The 20,896-nt window shown below is 46.2% G+C and overlaps 3 non-coding genes across 3 annotated transcripts; all 3 read left to right on the plus strand.

Moving 5' to 3' along the window:
• The first annotated feature begins 423 nt into the window (after positions 1–423).
• LOC140390610 (U1 spliceosomal RNA) lies at positions 424–587 on the plus strand. Its single transcript, XR_011934670.1, has one exon. It is a non-coding gene; the product is annotated as a U1 spliceosomal RNA (small nuclear RNA).
• Positions 588–7,789: 7,202 nt separating this feature from the next.
• On the plus strand, positions 7,790–7,953 carry LOC140390611 (U1 spliceosomal RNA). The gene has a single exon (XR_011934671.1). It is a non-coding gene; the product is annotated as a U1 spliceosomal RNA (small nuclear RNA).
• Positions 7,954–18,545: 10,592 nt separating this feature from the next.
• Positions 18,546–18,709, plus strand: LOC140390612 (U1 spliceosomal RNA). Its single transcript, XR_011934672.1, has one exon. It is a non-coding gene; the product is annotated as a U1 spliceosomal RNA (small nuclear RNA).
• Positions 18,710–20,896: the final 2,187 nt, after the last annotated feature.

A 20,896-nucleotide genomic window follows, 5' to 3' on the forward strand; every position in this document is an offset into this window, starting at 1 on the left:
TAACTTCTTCATCGCCCCATAATGCTTCTCCTGGAAAAATGAATCAATATTTTCCATTCCAAAATCCTCCTCATTAATCTCCCTCCACCCAGCCCCTCGTTTCAGCAAAGTCTTTCCTTGCTGAACAAAGTAAGGCAGAAAAGGTTTTATTTCCGGAAACGATCCCTGGGTTTGACGGACAAGTACATGAGGAACGGTTCACTTCCATTTAAGGGCAATATGCAAATAAGAATGGTGGGTTTTGTATCTGAATCTCTTCCTTAACTGAGTGGAACATTCAAACATTTGTCAGAATAATGCAGAAAGACGGTCTTATTTGATAGAGTGAATTCTAATGAAAGCGACAGTCCGGTGGAAATGCAGTAAGTGTGAGTGAAAGATGTGATGTGTGGTGTGGGCTGGGAGTGTGTCGTGTTTTTAAGCATACTTACCTGGCAGGGGTGAAACCATGATCAAAAAGGTGGTTCGCCCAGGACGAGGCTAGCCCATTGCACTTCGGGTGTGCTGACGCCTGCGATGTCCCCAAATGCGGGATACTCGACTGCAAAATTTGTGGTAGTGGGGGACTGCGTTCGCGCTCTCCCCTGATTTACGAAATAAAAATAGAACTGTTCTTCACACACTTGCCAGCAGGGCGCTCAATTCCTTCTATACCCATCCAGTCCTTCGCATTTGCTCCAGTTATGTCGTCTTACCCATACAATAGCTGCCTCCGTCCATTATTTTACTCCCTACCATTATCTCCACACAATTATTCCTTCTGATCAGAGTTCATTACATCGCCTGCAATCGACCTACAATGAGAATTTATTTCCACCAGAAAAAATAACCCTCACACCACATAATTCTCCCCCTGACATTTTATCTGTGGCCGGCAAATTGCAAACACTGTGGGCTGGATTCTCCATTCCTCAGGCTAACTGCTGATGCCAACGGAGGATATGTGGAGCTTCACGACAGGAAAATTGACGCAAAACCCTCACCAACTCCGCCATCAGTGAGTGGCTAGCACCGGCGTTGCGTGAAACACTCGTGGATCGAGCGGAAAATGGTTGGAGAAGCGGCACATGCGCAGGGCTGACAAGCTGCAGCCGCCCATATACCTACAACCCCCACACATGCGCCGGAAAAGATGGCACTGCCCGTGCTGGAGCGCGTTCCCGCTCACCCTGAAACAGCCCATCTCCTGGCCACCTGTCACCTCGCCCCTCAGTCCTGGCAGAAGGACTCCAGCCCGTAGCACTGATCATGACAGAGTGTGGCGGCGCTGGATACTGTCCGCATGCCCTCCCTCTCTCTCCGCAGCCTGAACGCCAGGCTCCTGACCGCTGGCATCACACGTGGTCTGGAACATCGAGAACTCGGCCCATCGGAGATGGAGCATTGTGGGTTGTCCCGATGACACCAATTTGGAGGGGGCGGAACATCGCGACCCGGAGTCAAACCGGTGCCTGCCCTGATTCCAGCATCTGGAGCTATTCTCCGCCCAATCATTGTGTCCGATTTCGTCATCGGGCTGCGGAGAATCCCGCCCCATTTTGTTACTCCTACAATTTGCCCACTTCCCATATTCCTTCCAGCAGTCCCCATATCTCTGTGTACAAATCCAAATTCACATCATCAGTCAGCTATTAACTCATTGACATTTAGCTATGGAAACAGGCAGCAGCCGCCCCTCACCTTTTGAAATAACAACCATGTTTTTTTAAAAATTGTTTTTATTAAGGAATTAACATAGATACATTAAACAACCAAAACCAAGGGCAGCACAGTGGTTAGCACTGCTGCCTAGCGGCGCTGAGGTCCCAGTTTCGCTCCCGGCTCTGGGTCACTGGCCCTGTGGAGTTTGCACATTCTCCCCGTGTTTGCGTGGGTCACGCCCCTACAACCCAAAGATGTGCAGGGTAGGTGGATTGGACACGCTAAATTGCCTCTTATTTGGAAAAAATGAATTGGATACTCTAAATTTATTAAAAAGAACACAAGCAAAACCAAAAAGAGAACAAACAGGAAATGACATAATAAATAAACAACCAACACCCCACTCTCCCTGCCTTCATCCTCCACCCGATCTGCCTCCTTTTACAACCCCAACGTCCCGCCCGTTGACCTCTTAACTATCCTTCAAGAAGTCAATAAACTGTTTCTAGCTCAGGGCAAACCCCTCCAAAGTCCCTCTCAAGGCAAACTTGATTTTTTTCCACCCCAATGCTAACATTACATTTGGCTTCCTAACTGCCGACTGAAAATGCACGATAACTTTCAGAGAAACTTGAACAAGGACTCCCAAGTCCCTTTGTGCTTCTGATTTCCTGACCATTTCTGGACCAATACTTTGAGGATCCGACTAGAGAATACCAGATTGGGTATTGTGTAATGAGAATGGAATAATTAGCAATCTAGTTGTGCATGGTCTTTTGGGAATGAGCGACCATAATATGATCAAATTCTTCATCAAGATGGAAAGTGAAGTAGCTGTTGTGAAGGTAGGGTCCTGAATCTAAATAAAGAAACTTACGATGATATGAGGCGCAAGATGGCCCTGATTGATTGGGGAATGTAATTTAAGGGGATGACAATGGATAGGCAATAGAAAACATTCAAAGAGTGCATGGGTGAACTGCAACAATTGTTTGTTCCTGTCTGGTGCAAAAATAAAACAGGAAAGTTGGCCAAACATTGGCTTGCAAGGGAAATTAGAGATAGTATTTGATCCAAGGACGACGCACAGAAATTGGCCAGAAAAAACAAGACTTGAGGTTTGGGAGCAATTTAGAATTCAGCAACAAGAACAAAGAGATTGATTAAAAGGGGGAAAATAGAGTATGAGAGTAAGCTTGCAGGCAACATAAAAACTGACTGTAAAAGCGTCTCTAGGTATGTGAAGAGACAAAGATTGGTGAAAACAAATGTAGGTCCCTTCCAGTGAGATACAGAGAAATTTATTAGTGTCACAAGCAGGCTTACATGAAGTTACTGTGAAAATCCCCTAGTCGCCACACTCCGGCACCTGTTCGAGTACACTGAAGGAGAATTCAGAATGTCCAATAAACCTAACAAGCACGTCTTTCAGACTAGTGGGAGGAAACTGGAGCACCCGGTGGAAACCCATGCAGATACGGGGAGAATGTGCAAACTCCAGACAGACAGTGACCCAAGCTGGGAATCGAACCTGGGACCCTGCCACTGTGAAACAACAGTGCTAACCACTGGTTCCTATTCCACCATATCATGGAGAACACATGATGGCTGATCAACTTGTAGCCATCTGGGATGGCCACTTCCAACTAGGTACAGTAAAACTCACAAAGCCTGGCAGGTAAAATGGACAAGCCAAGACTCAGGCAGGCTCAGAGCCTGAAATGCATATCCGTAAGCAAGAAGTCCAGATGGTATCGAAACTCCGTCCAAATTATGAAATTATGCATAGGATTGAAGGCCAATAAATAGCCAAATCGATATTCTACATCCCAGAGTATTTAAGGAAGTGGCCCGAGAAATAGTGAATACATTGGCGGTCATCCTGCAAGGTTTTATAGACTCTTGAACAGTTAGAACATAGAACATAGAACGATACAGCGCAGTACAGGCCCTTTGGCCCACGATGTTGCACCGACATGGGAAGTCAAAAAACAAAAGCCATCTAACCTACACTATGCCATTATCATCCATATGCTTATCCAATAAACTTTTAAATGCCCTCAATGTTGGCGAGTTCACTACTGTTGCAGGTAGGGCATTCCACGGCCTCACCACTCTTTGTGTAAAGAACCTACCTCTGACCTCTGTCCTATATCTATTACCCCTCAGTTTAAGGCTATGTCCCCTCGTGCTAGCCATTTCCATCCGCGGGAGAAGGATCTCACTGTCCACCCTATCTAACCCCCTGATCATTTTGTATGCCTCTATTAAGTCTCCTCTTAACCGTCTTCTCTCTAAAGAAAACAACCTCAAGTCCATCAGCCTTTCCTCATAAGATTTTCCCTCTATACCAGGCAACATCCTGGTAAATCTCCTCTGCACCCGCTCCAAAGCTTCCACGTCCTTCCTCTCATGCGGTGACCAGAACTGTGCGCAATACTCCAAATGCGGCCGTACCAGAGTTTTGTACAGCAAGATCTGGTTAATAAATAAATAAAAAATAAATAAAAATAATATAATCATAATATAATATGGCACTTACCTCACACCAATGGGTCTTATTATTAGGTGAGAGGAGGAGGGTGGGTGGGAGACACTACACGTGTAGTGTCTCGGGTTTCCTCTCCACCAGAATTTATTGGTTGGGGGGGCCTTCCCAGAATTCCGCGGGTCGAACTTCCGGTTCCCGCCTTATATAAAAAAAAAACAGAAAAGAAGAACAGAAACGGGACCAGGTAAGTGATTTTAAAGTAACTACTCACCTCCCAGAAGGCCCTTGCGCACCGCTCCCGCCAAAATCCAAAGGGCTGCTCCTGCAAAGGTAAGTGTTTTTAAAGTAAATACTCACCTCCCAGAAGGCCCTTGCGCAGCGCTCCCACCGAAATCCAAAGGGCTGCTTCCTCATAAATAGATTTTAGCTAATGTTATCCCACTATTTAAAAAGGAAGGTAAAGAGAAAAGATGGAATTAACCAGTCAGCAAGATGTCGATAGTGGGGAAAATTCTAGATCCATTGTTAAAGACTCTATAGCACAGCACTTAGAAAACACTGGCAGGATCAGACAATGTCAGCATGGATTTATGAAGGGGAAATCACGCTTGATAAATCTACTGGAATTCTTTGAGGATGTAACTAATGGAGTTGATAAGGGGAAGCCAGTGGGTGTGGTTTATTTAGACTTTCAGAAGGCTTTCAACAAGGCCCCACATATGAGATTAGCAGAAAAACTAAAGTGCATGGGATTGGGGTAGTGTATTGAGATGGATAGAAAACTGGGTGGCAGATAGGAAACAAAGAGCAGGAATAAACAGTTTTTCCACTTGGCAGTCAGTGACTAGTGCGGTACTGCAGGGATAAGTGCTAAGACCTCAGCTATTCGCGATATATATTAATGATTTAGATGTGGGAACCAAATGTAATATCTCCAAATTTGCATATGACAAAAAGCTGGGTGGGAGGGTGAGCTATGAGGAGGATGCAGAGATGCTTCAGTGTGTTGGACAAGTTGAGTGAGTGGGCAGATACAGTACAATGTGGGTAAATGCGAGGTTATCAACTTTGGTAGCAAAAACAGGAAGGCAGATCATTATCTGAATGGCTATAGATTGAGAGAGGGAAATGGCAATAGATTGAGAGAGGGGAATGTGCAACGAGACCTGGGTGTTTTTGTATACCAGTCGCTGAAAATAAGTATGCAGGTGCAGCAGGCAGTAAAGAAGGCGTATACTTTGTTGGCCTCCCTAGCGAGAGGATTTGAGTACAGGAGCAGGGAAGTCTTGGTGCAATTATACAGGGCCTTGGTGAGGCCACACCTGGAATATAGTGTGCCATTTTAGTCTGTTACCTGAGGAAGGATGTTCTTGCTCTAGAGGCATGCAGAGAAGGTTTACCAGACTGATTCCTGAGATGGCGGGACTGTCGTATGAGGAGAGATGGAGTCGATTAGGATTATATTTGCTGGAGGGCATTTTGTGATACTGGACAATGATATAAATTATAGGTGGCCCTGTAACTACATTTGTGCTCCTATATTACTTTTGAATAGTTCTGATGCGAGAAAAGGTATTCATTGGCTTAGATGCCTGCTTAGAAGAGGCAATTTGCAGAAATAGATAGTAAAAAATGGCTGTTAGCTATTCTTGCAATTCGAAGGACACAAAATGGCTGAACTTAAGCTATCTCATGAGAACCAACCGTGGGTATGTACAGGGAGCATCCCAACAGTCGTGATAAGCTTTAGTGTGAGCTTTAGCTCAAGTGGGATAAGGTGCTGTCAGGGGCTGCAGAGTCCCCAGACCTTGTCTCCCAGAATTCTGACATAATAAACTGCTTTTTTAAACTTACACTCAGGTCTTCGTGTGAATATTTTCACCCCTAACATCGGGACTGTCATATGAGGAGAGTTTGAGTCGATTAGGATTATATTTGCTGGAGTTTAGAAGAACAAGGGGGTTCTCATAGTAACCTATAAAATTCTAACAGGACTGGACAGGGTAGATGCAGGAAGGATGTTCCCGACGGTGGGTATATCCAGAACCAGGGGTCACAGTCTAAGGATATGAGGTAAACCATTTAGGACTGAGATGAGGGGATATTAATTCACCCAGACAGTGGTGAGCCTATGGAATTCGTTACCACAGAAAGCAGTCGGGGCCAAAATATTGTTTGTTTTCAAGGAGTTGGCTGTAGGTCTCGGGATGAAGGGATGAAAGGATATGGCGGGGGGGGGGGGGGGAACCGGTTATGGAGGTGGATGATCAGCCATGGATGGCAGAGCACACTCGAAGGCCTGAATGTCCTACTCCTGTCCCTACTTTCAATGTTTCTGTGTTTCAGAAATCCTGAATGGTGTTGACAGGCGATGGGATTTCCTCCCGTGGATGATTCTCGAACTAGGGCCCACTACATTCGAACAGAGAAGTGGCCAATTCCTTTCTCTCAGGGGTCGTGGAGGTGGAGTCATTGAATATTTTTAAGGTTGAGGTAAATACATTCTTGTGAGGCAGGCAAATCAAAGGTTATTGTTGGGGTGGGGCTGTAAAGAGGAATTTGGAACTTTTTTTCCAAATTTAGAATACCCAATTAATTTTTTCCAATTATGGGGCAATTTAGCGTGGCCAATCCACCTAGCCTGCACATCTTTGGGTTGTGGGGGTGAAACACTCGCAAACACGGGGAGAATGTACAAACTCCACACGGACAGTGACCCAGAGCTGGGATCGAACCTGGGACCTCGGCGCCGTGAGGCAGCAGGGCTAACCCACTGCGCCAACGTGCTGCCCTTAGGAATTTGGAACTTGAAACACAAAAGATCAACCATGATTTTATTGAATTGGTGGACAGGTCCCTGGCGCCGTGAAGCAACAGTGCTAACCACTGGAATGTTTGAAATGTTCGCATTACTGAATTGAAATATCTCAAAGTGAAATTTCTGGAGAAAATATGACCATCATTGCACTTTCCTGTTATGCCAATTTGAAATGTTTTGTAATGTTTCTTTCAGATATTTTATGAATCAAGTTTATTTTTGCAAAAAAACAGTTGGGAGTATCCATATTAGAGGCAGCTATTCCTCTGTGAGTTAGAGTCAGAGTCCCCCTCACACCCCATCACCCCCTGACCATCCTGTCACCTCAATAACACCCCCTCCATGACCATCCAGTACCTCCCCTCCCTCCAACATTAACCTGACCATCCCCCACAAAACAAAATCCCTCAGATTGTCAATAACTTCTTCATTGCCCCATAATGCTTCTCCTGGAAAAATGAATCAATATTTTCCATTCCAAAATCCTCCTCATTAATCTCCCCCCACCCAACCCCTCGTTTCAGACAAGTCTTTCCTTGCTGAACAAAGTTCGAAAAGGTTTTATTCCGGAAACGGTCCCTGGGTTTGACGGACAAGTACATGAGGGGCGGTTCACTTCCTTTTAAGGGCAATATGCAAATATGACTGGGGGCTTCGTATCTGAATATCTTGCCTAACTGAGGGGAACATTCACACATTTGGCAGAATAATGCAGAAACACGGCGTTTTTTGATAGAGTGAATTCTAATTAAAGCGACAGTCCGGCGGTGGAAATGCAGTAAGTGTGAGTGTAAGATGTGATGTGTGGTGTAGGCTTGGAGTGTGTACTGTTTTTAAGCATACTTACCTGGCAGGGGTGAAACCATGATCAAAAAGGTGGTTCGCCCAGGACGAGGCTAGCCCATTGCACTTCGGGTGTGCTGACGCCTGCGATGTCCCCAAATGCGGGATACTCGACTGCAAAATTTGTGGTAGTGGGGGACTGCGTTCGCGCTCTCCCCTGATTTACGAAACAAAAATAGAACTGGTCTTCGCACACTTGCCAGTAGGGCGCTCAATTCCTTCTATTCCCATCCAGTTTTTTGTATTTCTTGCCGTTACGTCGGTTTTCCATCCAGTAATATCTTACGTCCATTATTTTACTCCCTTCTATTATCACCTGACAACTTTTCCTTCTGATCAGAGTTTATTACTCTGCCTGCAATCCACCCACAACTAGAATTTATTTCCACCAGAAAAAATTACCCTCGCCCCACACAATTCTCACCCTGACATTTTATTTTGTGGCCGGCAAATTCCAAACACCGTGGGCTGGATTCTCCATTCCTCAGGCTAAGTGCTGATGCCAACGGAGGATCCGTGGAGTTTCACGATGGGAAAATTGACGTGAAACCCTCACCAATTCCGCTACCGGTGGGTGGCTAGCACTGGCATTGCGTGAAACACTCGTGGAACGCGCGGAAAATGGTTGGAGAATCGGCAGGTCCCGTGCTGCACATGCACAGGGCTGATAAGCTGCAGCCGCCCATATACCTACAACCCCCACACATGCGCCGGAAAAGATGGCACTGCCCGTGCTGGAGCGCGTACCCGCCCACCCTGAAACAGCCCATCTCCTGGCCACCTGCCACCACGCTCCTCAGTCCTGGCAGAAGCCCCCCATCCCGTGGCACTGATCACGACCAAGTGTGGCGGCGCTGGACACTGTCCGCATGCCCTCCCTCTCTCTCCGCAGCCTGAACGCCAGGCTCCTGACCGCTGGCATCACACGTGGGCTGGAACATCGAGAACTCGGCCCATCGGAGATGGAGCATTGTGGGTTGTCCCGATGACACCAATTTGGAAGGGGCGGAACATCGCGACCCGGAGTCAAACCGGTGCCTGCCCTGTTTCCAGCATCTGGAGCTATATTCCACCCGATCATTGTGTCCGATTTCGTCATCGGGCTGCGGAGAATCCCGCCCCATTTTGTTACTCCTACAATTTGCCCACTTCCCATAATACTTCCAGCAGTCCCCGTATCTCTCTGTATAAATCCAAACTCACATCATCAGTCAGCTATCAACTCATTGACATTTAGCTTTGGAAACAGGCAGCAGCGGCCCCTCACCTTTTGAAATAACAACCATGTTTTTAAAAAAATGTTTTTATTAAGGCATTAACATAGATACATTAAACAACCAAAACCAAGGGCAGCATGGTGTCACAGTGGTTAGCACTGCTGCCTCACGGCGCCGAGGTCCCAGGTTCGATCCCGGCTCTGATTCACTGTCCCTGTGGAGTTTGCACATTCTCCCCATGTTTGCGTGGGTTACGCCACTACAACCCAAAGATGTGCAGGCTAGGCGGATTGGCCACACTAAATTGCCCCATAATTGGAAGAAATGAATTGGGTACTCTAAATTTATTAAAAAGAACACAACCAAAACCAAAAAGAGAACAGACAGGAAATGACATAATAAATAAACAACCAACACCCCACCGCCCCACTCTCCCTGCCTTCATCCACCACCCACTCTGCCTCCTTTTACAACCCCAACGTCCTGTCCGCTGACCTCTTAACTATCCTTGAAGAAGTCAATAAACAGTTTCCATCTCAGGGCAAACCCCTCCACAGTCCCTCTCAAGGCAAACTTGATTTTTTTCCACCCCAATGCTAACATTACATTTGGCTTCCTAACTGCCGACTGAACCTGCACAATAACTTTCAGAGAAACTTGAACAAGGACTCCCAAGTCCCTTTGTGCTTCTGATTTCCTGAGCATTTCTGGACCAATACTTTGAGGATCCGACTAGAGAATACTAGATTGGGTATTGTGTAATGAGAATGGAATAATTAGCAATCTAGTTGTGCAAGGCCTTTTGGGAATGAGTGACCATAATATGATCGAATTCTTCATCGAGATGGAAAGTGAAGTAGCTGTTGTGAGAGTAGGGTCCTGAATCTAAATAAAGAAAACTACGATGATATGAGGCGCAAGATGGCCCTGATTGATTGGGGAATGTAATTTAAGGGGATGACAATGGATAAGCAATAGAAAACATTCAAAGAGTGCATGGGTGAACTGCAACAATTGTTCGTTCTTGTCTGGTGCAAAAATAAAACGGGAAAGGTGGCCAAACAATTGGCTTGCAAGGGAAATTAGAGATAGTATTTGATCCAAGGACGACGCACAGAAATTGGCCAGAAAAAACAAGACTTGAGGATTGGGAGCAATTTAGAATTCAGCAACGAGAAAAAAAGAGATTGATTAAAAGGGGGAAAATAGAGTATGAGAGTAAGCTTGCAGGCAACATAAAAACTGACTGTAAAAGCGCCTATAGGTATGAGAAGAGACAAAGATTGGTGAAAACAAATGTAGGTCCCTTACAGTGAGATACAGAGAAATTTATTAGTGTCACAAGCAGGCTTACATGAAGTTACTGTGAAAATCCCCTAGTCGCCACACTCCGGCACCTGTTCGAGTACACTGAGGGAGAATTCAGAATGTCCAATACACCTAACAAGCACGTCTTTCAGACTAGTGGGAGGAAACCGGAGCACCCGGTGGAAACCCATGCAGATACGGGGAGAATGTGCAAACTCCAGACAGACAGTGACCCAAGCTGGGAATCGAACCTGGGACCCTGCCACTGTGAAACAACAGTGCTAACCACTGGCTCCCATTCCACCATATCATGGAGAACACATGATGGCTGATCAACTTGTAGTCATCTGGGATGGCCACTTCCAACTAGGTACAGGAAAACTCGCAAATTCTAGCAGGTAAAATGGACAAGCCAAGACTCAGGCAGGCTCAGAGCCTGAAATGCATATTCGTAAGCAAGAAGTCCAGACGGTATCGAAACTCCATCCAAATTATGAAATTATGCACAGGATTGAAGGCCAATAAATAGCCAAATCGATATTCTACATCCCAGAGTATTTAAGGAAGTGGCCCGAGAAATAGTGAATACATTGGCGGCCATCCTGCAAGGTTTTATAGACTCTGGAACAGTTAGAACATAGAACATAGAACGATACAGCGCAGTACAGGCCCTTCGGCCCACGATGTTGCACCGACATGGGAAGTCAAAAAACAAAAGCCATCTAACCTACACTATGCCATTATCATCCATATGCTTATCCAATAAACTTTTAAATGCCCTCAATGTTGGCGAGTTCACTACTGTTTCAGGTAGGGCATTCCACGGCCTCACCACTCTTTGTGTAAAGAACCTACCTCTGACCTCTGTCCTATATCTATTACCCCTCAGTTTAAAGCTATGTCCCCTCGTGCCAGCCATTTCCATCCGCGGGAGAAGGCTCTCACTGTCCACCCTATCTAACCCCCTGATCATTTTGTATGCCTCTATTAAGTCTCCTCTTAACCTTCTTCTCTCTAAAGAAAACAACATCAAGTCCATCAGCCTTTCCTCATAAGATTTTCCCTCCATACCAGGCAACATCCTGGTAAATCTCCTCTGCACCCGCTCCAAAGCTTCCACGTCCTTCCTATAATGCGGTGACCAGAACTGTACGCAATACTCCAAATGCGGCCGTACCAGAGTTTTGTACAGCTGCAACATGGCCTCATGACTCCGGAACTCAATCCCTCTACCAATAAAGGCCAACACTCCTTAGGCCTTCTTCACAACCCTATCAACCTGGGTGGCAACTTTCAGGGATCTATGTACATGGACAACTCGATCCCTCTGCTCATCCACACTTCCAAGAACTTTACCATTAGCCAAATATTCCGCATTCCTGTTATTCCTTCCAAAGTGAATCACCTCACACTTCTCTACATTAAACTCCATTTGCCACCTCTCAGCCCAGCTCTGCAGCTTATCTATGTCACTCTGTAACCTGCTACATCCTTCCGCACTGTCGACAACACCACCGACTTTAGTGTCGTCTGCAAATTTACTCACCCACCCTTCTGCGTCCTCCTCTAGGTCATTGATAAAAATGACAAACAGCAACGGACCCAGAATAGATCCTTGTGGTACGCCACTTGTAACTGAACTCCATTCTGAACATTTCCCATCAACCACCACCCTCTGTCTTCTTTCAGCTAGCCAATTTCTGATCCACATCTCTAAATCACCCTCAATCCCCAGCCTCCGTATTTTCTGCAATCGCCTACCATGGGGAACCTTATCAAACGCTTTACTGAAATCCATATACACCACATCAACTGCTCTACCTTTGTCTACCTATTCAGTCACCTTCTCAAAGAACTCGATAAGGTTTGTGAGGCATGACCTACCCTTCACAAAGCCATGCTGACTATCCCTAATCATATTATTCCTATCTAGATGATTATAAATCTTGTCTCTTATAATCCCCTCCAAGACTTTACCCACAACAGACGTGAGGCTCACTGGTCTATAGTTGCCGTGGTTGTCTCTACCCCCCTTCTTGAACAAAGGGACCACATTTGCTATCCTCCAGTCCTCTGGCACTATTCCTGTCGCCAATGATGACATAAAAATCAAAGCCAAAGGCCCAGCAATCTCTTCCCTGGCTTCCCAGAGAATCCTAGGATAAATCCCATCAGGCCCCGGGGGCTTATCTATTTTCAGCCTGTCCAGAATTGCCAGCACCTCTTCCCTACGTACCTCAATGCCATCTATTCTAATAGCCTGGGACTCAGCATTCTCCTCCACAACATTCTCTTTTTCCTGAGTGAATACTGACGAAAAATATTCATTTAGTATCTCGCCTATCTCTTCAGACTCCACACACAACTTCCCATCCCTGTCCTTGACTGGCCCTACTCTTACCCTAGTCATTCTTTTATTCCTGACATACCTATAGAAAGCTTTTGGGTTTTCCTTGATCCTACCTGCCAAATACTTCTCATGTCCCCTCCTTGCTCGTCTTAACTCTCTCTTTAGATCCTTCCTCGCTACCTTGTAACTATCAAGTGCCCCAACTGAAACTTCACACCTCATCTGCACAAAGGCCTCCTTCTTCCTCTTAACAAGAGATTCCACTTCTTTGGTAAACCACGGTTCCCTCGCTCGACTCCTTCCTCCCTGCCTGACCGGTACGTACTTATCAAGAACACGCAGTAGCTGTTCCTTGAACAAGCTCCACATATCCAGTATGCCCAACACTTGCAGCCTACTTCTCCAACCTATCCCCCCCAAGTCATGTCTAATGGCATCATAATTGCCCTTCCCCCAGCTATAACTCTTGCCCTGCGGTGTATACTTATCCCTTTCCATCACTAACGTAAAGTCACCGAATTGTGGTCACTGTCCCCAAAGTGCTCACCTACCTCCAAATCTAACACCTGGCCTGGTTCATTACCCAAAACCAAATCCAATGTGGCCTCTCCGCTTGTTGGCCTGTCAACATATTGTGTCAGGAAACCCTCCTGCACACATTGTACAAAAAACGACCCATCTAATGTACTCGAACTATATCTTTTCCAGTCAATATTTGGAAAGTTAAAGTCTCCCATAATAACTACCCTGTTACTTTCGCTCTTATCCAGAATCATCTTCGCCATCCTTTCCTCTACATCCCTAGAACTATTTGGAGGCCTATAGAAAACTCCCAACAGGGTGACATCTCCTTTTCTGTTTCTAACCTCAGCCCATACTACCTCGGAAGAAGAGTCCCCCATCTAGCATCCTCTCCGCCACCGTAATACTGTTTTTGACTAGCAGCGCCACACCTCCCCCTCTTTTGCCTCCTTCTCTGAGCTTACTAAAACACCTAAACCCCGGAACCTGCAACATCCATTCCTGTCCCTGCTCTATCCATGTCTCCGAAATGGCCACAACATCGAAGTCCCAGGTACCAACCCATGCTGCCAGTTCCCCTACCTTATTTCGTATACTCCTGGCATTGAAGTAGACACACTTCAAACCACCTACCTGAACACTGGCCCCCTCCTGCGAAGTCAAATCTGTGCTCCTGACCTCTATACTCTCAATCTCTCGTACCCTAAAACTACATTCCAGGTTCCCATGTCCCTGCTGCATTAGTTTAACCCCCCCCCCTCCCAAAGAGCACTAACAAATCTCCACCCAAAGATATTTGTGCCCCTCAGGTTCAGATGTAGACCATCCTGTCTGTAGAGGTCCCACCTTCCCCAGAAAGAGCCCCAGTTATCCAGAAATTTGAATCCCTTCCGTCTGCACCATCCCTGTAGCCACGTGTGTAATTGCTCTCTCTCCCTATTCCTCATCTCATTATCACGTGGCACGGGCAACAATCCAGAGATAACAACTCTGTTTGTTCTCGTTCTGAGCTTCCATCCTAGCTCCATGAAAGCCTGCCTGACACCCTTGTCCCCTTTCCTACCTATGTCGTTAGTGCCAATGTGGACCACGACTTGGGGCTGCTCCCCCTCCCCCTTAAGGACCTGGAAAACACGATCCGAGACATCACGTACCCTTGCACCTGGGAGGCAACATACCAAATGTGAGTCTCTCTCGCTCCCACAAAATCTCCTATCTGTGCCCCTGACTATCGAGTCCCCAATTACTAATGCTCTGCTCCTCTCCCCCCTTCCCTTCTGAGCAACAGGGACAGACTCCGTGCCAGAGGCCCGTACCCCATGGCTTACCCCTGTTAAATCGTCCCCCCCACAAGTATCCAAAGCGATATACTTGTTACTCAGGGGAACGACCGCAGGGGATCCCTGCACTGACTGCTTCTTCCCAGTCCCTCTTACAGTTACCCATCTATCTCCAATCTTTGGTGTAACAAATTCCCTGAAGCTGCTATCTATGACCCCCTCTGCCTCCCGAATGATCCGAAGTTCATCCAACTCCAGCTCCAGTTCCCTAACTCGGTCTTGGAGGAGCTGGAGATGGCTGCACTTCCTGCAGGTAAAATCAGCAGGGACACTAACGGCATCCCTCACCTCAAACATCCTGCAGGAGGAACATTGCACTCCCTTCCCTGCCATCCCTCTAACTTCTAACCAAGATCTGGTTAATAAATAAATAAAAAATAAATAAAAATAATATAATCATAATATAATATGGCATTTACCTCACACCAATGGGTCTTATTATTAGGTTAGAGGAGGAGGGTGGGTGGGAGACACTACACGTGTAGTGTCTCGGGTTTCCTCTCCACCAGAATTTATTGGTTGGGGGGGCCTTCCCAGAAGTCCGCGGGTCGAACTTCCGGTTCTCGCCTTATATTAAAAAAAAACAGAAAAGAAGAACAGAAACGGGACCAGGTAAGTGATTTTAAAGTAAATACTCACCTCCCAGAAGGCCCTTGCGCACCGCTCCCGCCAAAATCCAAAGGGCTGCTCCTGCAAAGGTAAGTGTTTTTAAAGTAAATACTCACCTCCCAGAAGGCCCTTGCGCACCGCTCCCGCCAAAATCCAAAGGGCTGCTTCCTTATAAATAGATTTTAGCTAATGTTATCCCACTATTTAAAAAGGAAGGTAAAGAGAAAAGATGGAATTAACCAGTCAGCAAGATGTCGATAGTGGGGAAAATTCTAGATCCATTGTTAAAGACTCTATAGCACAGCACTTAGAAAACACTGGCAGGATCAGACAATGTCAGCATGGATTTATGAAGGGGAAATCACGCTTGATAAATCTACTGGAATTCTTTGAGGATGTAACTAATGGAGTTGATAAGGGGAAGCCAGTGGGTGTGGTTTATTTAGACTTTCAGAAGGCTTTCAACAAGGCCCCACATATGAGATTAGCAGAAAAACTAAAGTGCATGGGATTGGGGTAGTGTATTGAGATGGATAGAAAACTGGGTGGCAGATAGGAAACAAAGAGCAGGAATAAACAGTTTTTCCACTTGGCAGTCAGTGACTAGTGCGATACTGCAGGGATAAGTGCTAAGACCTCAGCTATTCGCGATATATATTAATGATTTAGATGTGGGAACCAAATGTAATATCTCCAAATTTGCATATGACAAAAAGCTGGGTGGGAGGGTGAGCTATGAGGAGGATGCAGAGATGCTTCAGTATGTTGGACAAGTTGAGTGAGTGGGCAGATACAGTACAATGTGGGTAAATGCGAGGTTATCAACTTTGGTAGCAAAAACAGGAAGGCAGATCATTATCTGAATGGCTATAGATTGAGAGAGGGAAATGGCAATAGATTGAGAGAGGGGAATGTGCAACGAGACCTGGGTGTTTTTGTATACCAGTCGCTGAAAATAAGTATGCAGGTGCAGCAGGCAGTAAAGAAGGCGTATACTTTGTTGGCCTCCCTAGCGAGAGGATTTGAGTACAGGAGCAGGGAAGTCTTGGTGCAATTATACAGGGCCTTGGTGAGGCCACACCTGGAATATAGTGTGCCATTTTAGTCTGTTACCTGAGGAAGGATGTTCTTGCTCTAGAGGCATGCAGAGAAGGTTTACCAGACTGATTCCTGAGATGGTGGGACTGTCGTATGAGGAGAGATGGAGTCGATTAGGATTATATTTGCTGGAGGGCATTTTGTGATACTGGACGATGATATAAATTATAGGTGGCCCTGTAACTACATTTGTGCTCCTATATTACTTTTGAATAGTTCTGATGCGAGAAAAGGTATTCATTGGCTTAGATGCCTGCTTAGAAGAGGCAATTTGCAGAAATAGATAGTAAAAAATGGCTGTTAGCTATTCTTGCAATTCGAAGGACACAAAATGGCTGAACTTAAGCTATCTCATGAGAACCAACCGTGGGTATGTACAGGGAGCATCCCAACAGTCGTGATAAGCTTTAGTGTGAGCTTTAGCTCAAGTGGGATAAGGTGCTGTCAGGGGCTGCAGAGTCCCCAGACCTTGTCTCCCAGAATTCTGACATAATAAACTGCTTTTTTAAACTTACACTCAGGTCTTCGTGTGAATATTTTCACCCCTAACATCGGGACTGTCATATGAGGAGAGTTTGAGTCAATTAGGATTATATTTGCTGGAGTTTAGAAGAACAAGGGGGTTCTCATAGTAACCTATAAAATTCTAACAGGACTGGACAGGGTAGATGCAGGAAGGATGTTCCCGACGGTGGGTATATCCAGAACCAGGGGTCACAGTCTAAGGATATGAGGTAAACCATTTAGGACTGAGATGAGGGGATATTAATTCACCCAGACAGTGGTGAGCCTATGGAATTCGTTACCACAGAAAGCAGTCGGGGCCAAAATATTGTTTGTTTTCAAGGAGTTAGCTGTAGGTCTCGGGATGAAGGGATGAAAGGATATGGCGGGGGGCGGGGAACAGGTTATGGAGGTGGATGATCAGCCATGGATGGCAGAGCACACTCGAAGGCCTGAATGTCCTACTCCTGTCCCTACTTTCAATGTTTCTGTGTTTCAGAAATCCTGAATGGTGTTGACAGGCGATGGGATTTCCTCCCGTGGATGATTCTCGAACTAGGGCCCACTACATTCGAACAGAGAAGTGGCCAATTCCTTTCTCTCAGGGGTCGTGGAGGTGGAGTCATTGAATATTTTTAAGGTTGAGGTAAATACATTCTTGTGAGGCAGGCAAATCAAAGGTTATTGTTGGGGTGGGGCTGTATAGAGGAATTTGGAACTTTTTTTCCAAATTTAGAATACCCAATTAATTTTTTCCAATTATGGGGCAATTTAGCGTGGCCAATCCGCCTGCACATCTTTGGGTTGTGGGGGTGAAACACTCGCAAACACGGGGAGAATGTACAAACTCCACACGGACAGTGACCCAGAGCTGGGATCGAACCTGGGACCTCGGCGCCGTGAGGCAGCAGGGCTAACCCACTGCGCCAACGTGCTGCCCTTAGGAATTTGGAACTTGAAACACAAAAGATCAACCATGATTTTATTGAATTGGTGGACAGGTCCCTGGCGCCGTGAAGCAACAGTGCTAACCACTGGAATGTTTGAAATGTTCGCATTACTGAATTGAAATATCTCAAAGTGAAATTTCTGGAGAAAATATGACCATCATTGCACTTTCCTGTTATGCCAATTTGAAATGTTTTGTAATGTTTCTTTCAGATATTTTATGAATCAAGTTTATTTTTGCAAAAAAACAGTTGGGAGTATCCATATTAGAGGCAGCTATTCCTCTGTGAGTTAGAGTCAGAGTCCCCCTCACACCCCATCACCCCCTGACCATCCTGTCACCTCAATAACACCCCCTCCATGACCATCCAGTACCTCCCCTCCCTCCAACATTAACCTGACCATCCCCCACAAAACAAAATCCCTCAGATTGTCAATAACTTCTTCATTGCCCCATAATGCTTCTCCTGGAAAAATGAATCAATATTTTCCATTCCAAAATCCTCCTCATTAATCTCCCCCCACCCAACCCCTCGTTTCAGACAAGTCTTTCCTTGCTGAACAAAGTTCGAAAAGGTTTTATTCCGGAAACGGTCCCTGGGTTTGACGGACAAGTACATGAGGGCGGTTCACTTCCTTTTAAGGGCAATATGCAAATATGAATGGGGGCTTCGTATCTGAATATCTTGCCTAACTGAGGGGAACATTCACACATTTGGCAGAATAATGCAGAAACACGGCGTTTTTTGATAGAGTGAATTCTAATTAAAGCGACAGTCCGGCGGTGGAAATGCAGTAAGTGTGAGTGAAAGATGTGACGTGTGGTGTAGGCTGGGAGTGTGTACTGTTTTTAAGCATACTTACCTGGCAGGGGTGAAACCATGATCAAAAAGGTGGTTCGCCCAGGACGAGGCTAGCCCATTGCACTTCGGGTGTGCTGACGCCTGCGATGTCCCCAAATGCGGGATACTCGACTGCAAAATTTGTGGTAGTGGGGGACTGCGTTCGCGCTCTCCCCTGATTTACGAAACAAAAATAGAACTGCTCTTCACACACTTGCCAGCAGGGCGCTCAGTTCCTTCTATTCCCATCCAGTTTTTTGTATTTCCTGCCGTTACGTCGGTTTTCCATCCAGTAATTCCTTACGTCCATTATTTTACTCCCTTCTATTATCACCTGACAACTTTTCCTTCTGATCAGAGTTTATTACTCTGCCTGCAATCCACCCACAACTAGAATTTATTTCCACCAGAAAAAATTACCCTCGCCCCACACAATTCTCACCCTGACATTTTATTTTGTGGCCGGCAAATTCCAAACACCGTGGGCTGGATTCTCCATTCCTCAGGCTAAGTGCTGATGCCAACGGAGGATCCGTGGAGTTTCACGATGGGAAAATTGACGTGAAACCCTCACCAATTCCGCTACCGGTGGGTGGCTAGCACTGGCGTTGCGTGAAACACTCGTGGAACGCGCGGAAAATGGTTGGAGAATCGGCAGGTCCCGTGCTGCACATGCACAGGGCTGACAAGCTGCAGCCGCCCATATACCTACAACCCCCACACATGCGCCGGAAAAGATGGCACTGCCCGTGCTGGAGCGCGTACCCGCCCACCCTGAAACAGCCCATCTCCTGGCCACCTGCCACCACGCTCCTCAGTCCTGGCAGAAGCCCCCCATCCCGTGGCACTGATCACGACCAAGTGTGGCGGCGCTGGACACTGTCCGCATGCCCTCCCTCTCTCTCCGCAGCCTGAACGCCAGGCTCCTGACCGCTGGCATCACACGTGGGCTGGAACATCGAGAACTCGGCCCATCGGAGATGGAGCATTGTGGATTGTCCCGATGACACCAATTTGGAAGGGGCGGAACATCGCGACCCGGAGTCAAACCGGTGCCTGCCCTGTTTCCAGCATCTGGAGCTATATTCCACCCGATCATTGTGTCCGATTTCGTCATCGGGCTGCGGAGAATCCCGCCCCATTTTGTTACTCCTACAATTTGTCCACTTCCCATAATACTTCCAGCAGACCCGTATCTCTCTGTATAAATCCAAACTCACATCATCAGTCAGCTATCAACTCATTGACATTTAGCTTTGGAAACAGGCAGCAGCGGCCCCTCACCTTTTGAAATAACAACCATGTTTTTAAAAAAATGTTTTTATTAAGGCATTAACATAGATACATTAAACAACCAAAACCAAGGGCAGCACGGTGTCACAGTGGTTAGCACTGCTGCCTCACGGCGCCGAGGTCCCAGGTTCGATCCCGGCTCTGATTCACTGTCCCTGTGGAGTTTGCACATTCTCCCCATGTTTGCGTGGGTTACGCCACTACAACCCAAAGATGTGCAGGCTAGGCGGATTGGCCACACTAAATTGCCCCATAATTGGAAGAAATGAATTGGGTACTCTAAATTTATTAAAAAGAACACAACCAAAACCAAAAAGAGAACAAACAGGAAATGACATAATAAATAAACAACCAACACCCCACCGCCCCACTCTCCCTGCCTTCATCCACCACCCACTCTGCCTCCTTTTACAACCCCAACGTCCTGCCCGCTGACCTCTTAACTATCCTTGAAGAAGTCAATAAACTGTTTCCATCTCAGGGCAAACCCCTCCACAGTCCCTCTCAAGGCAAACTTGATTTTTTTCCACCCCAATGCTAACATTACATTTGGCTTCCTAACTGCCGACTGAACCTGCACAATAACTTTCAGAGAAACTTGAACAAGGACTCCCAAGTCCCTTTGTGCTTCTGATTTCCTGACCATTTCTGGACCAATACTTTGAGGATCCGACTAGAGAATACCAGATTGGGTATTGTGTAATGAGAATGGAATAATTAGCAATCTAGTTGTGCATGGTCTTTTGGGAATGAGCGACCATAATATGATCAAATTCTTCATCGAGATGGAAAGTGAAGTAGCTGTTGTGAGAGTAGGGTCCTGAATCTAAATAAAGAAACTTACGATGATATGAGGCGCAAGATGGCCCTGATTGATTGGGGAATGTAATTTAAGGGGATGACAATGGATAGGCAATAGAAAACATTCAAAGAGTGCATGGGTGAACTGCAACAATTGTTCGTTCCTGTCTGGTGCAAAAATAAAACAGGAAAGTTGGCCAAACATTGGCTTGCAAGGGAAATTAGAGATAGTATTTGATCCAAGGACGACGCACAGAAATTGGCCAGAAAA

This window comes from Scyliorhinus torazame, chromosome 14 (assembly GCF_047496885.1).
Source record: "Scyliorhinus torazame isolate Kashiwa2021f chromosome 14, sScyTor2.1, whole genome shotgun sequence".
NCBI lineage: Eukaryota > Metazoa > Chordata > Chondrichthyes > Carcharhiniformes > Scyliorhinidae > Scyliorhinus > Scyliorhinus torazame.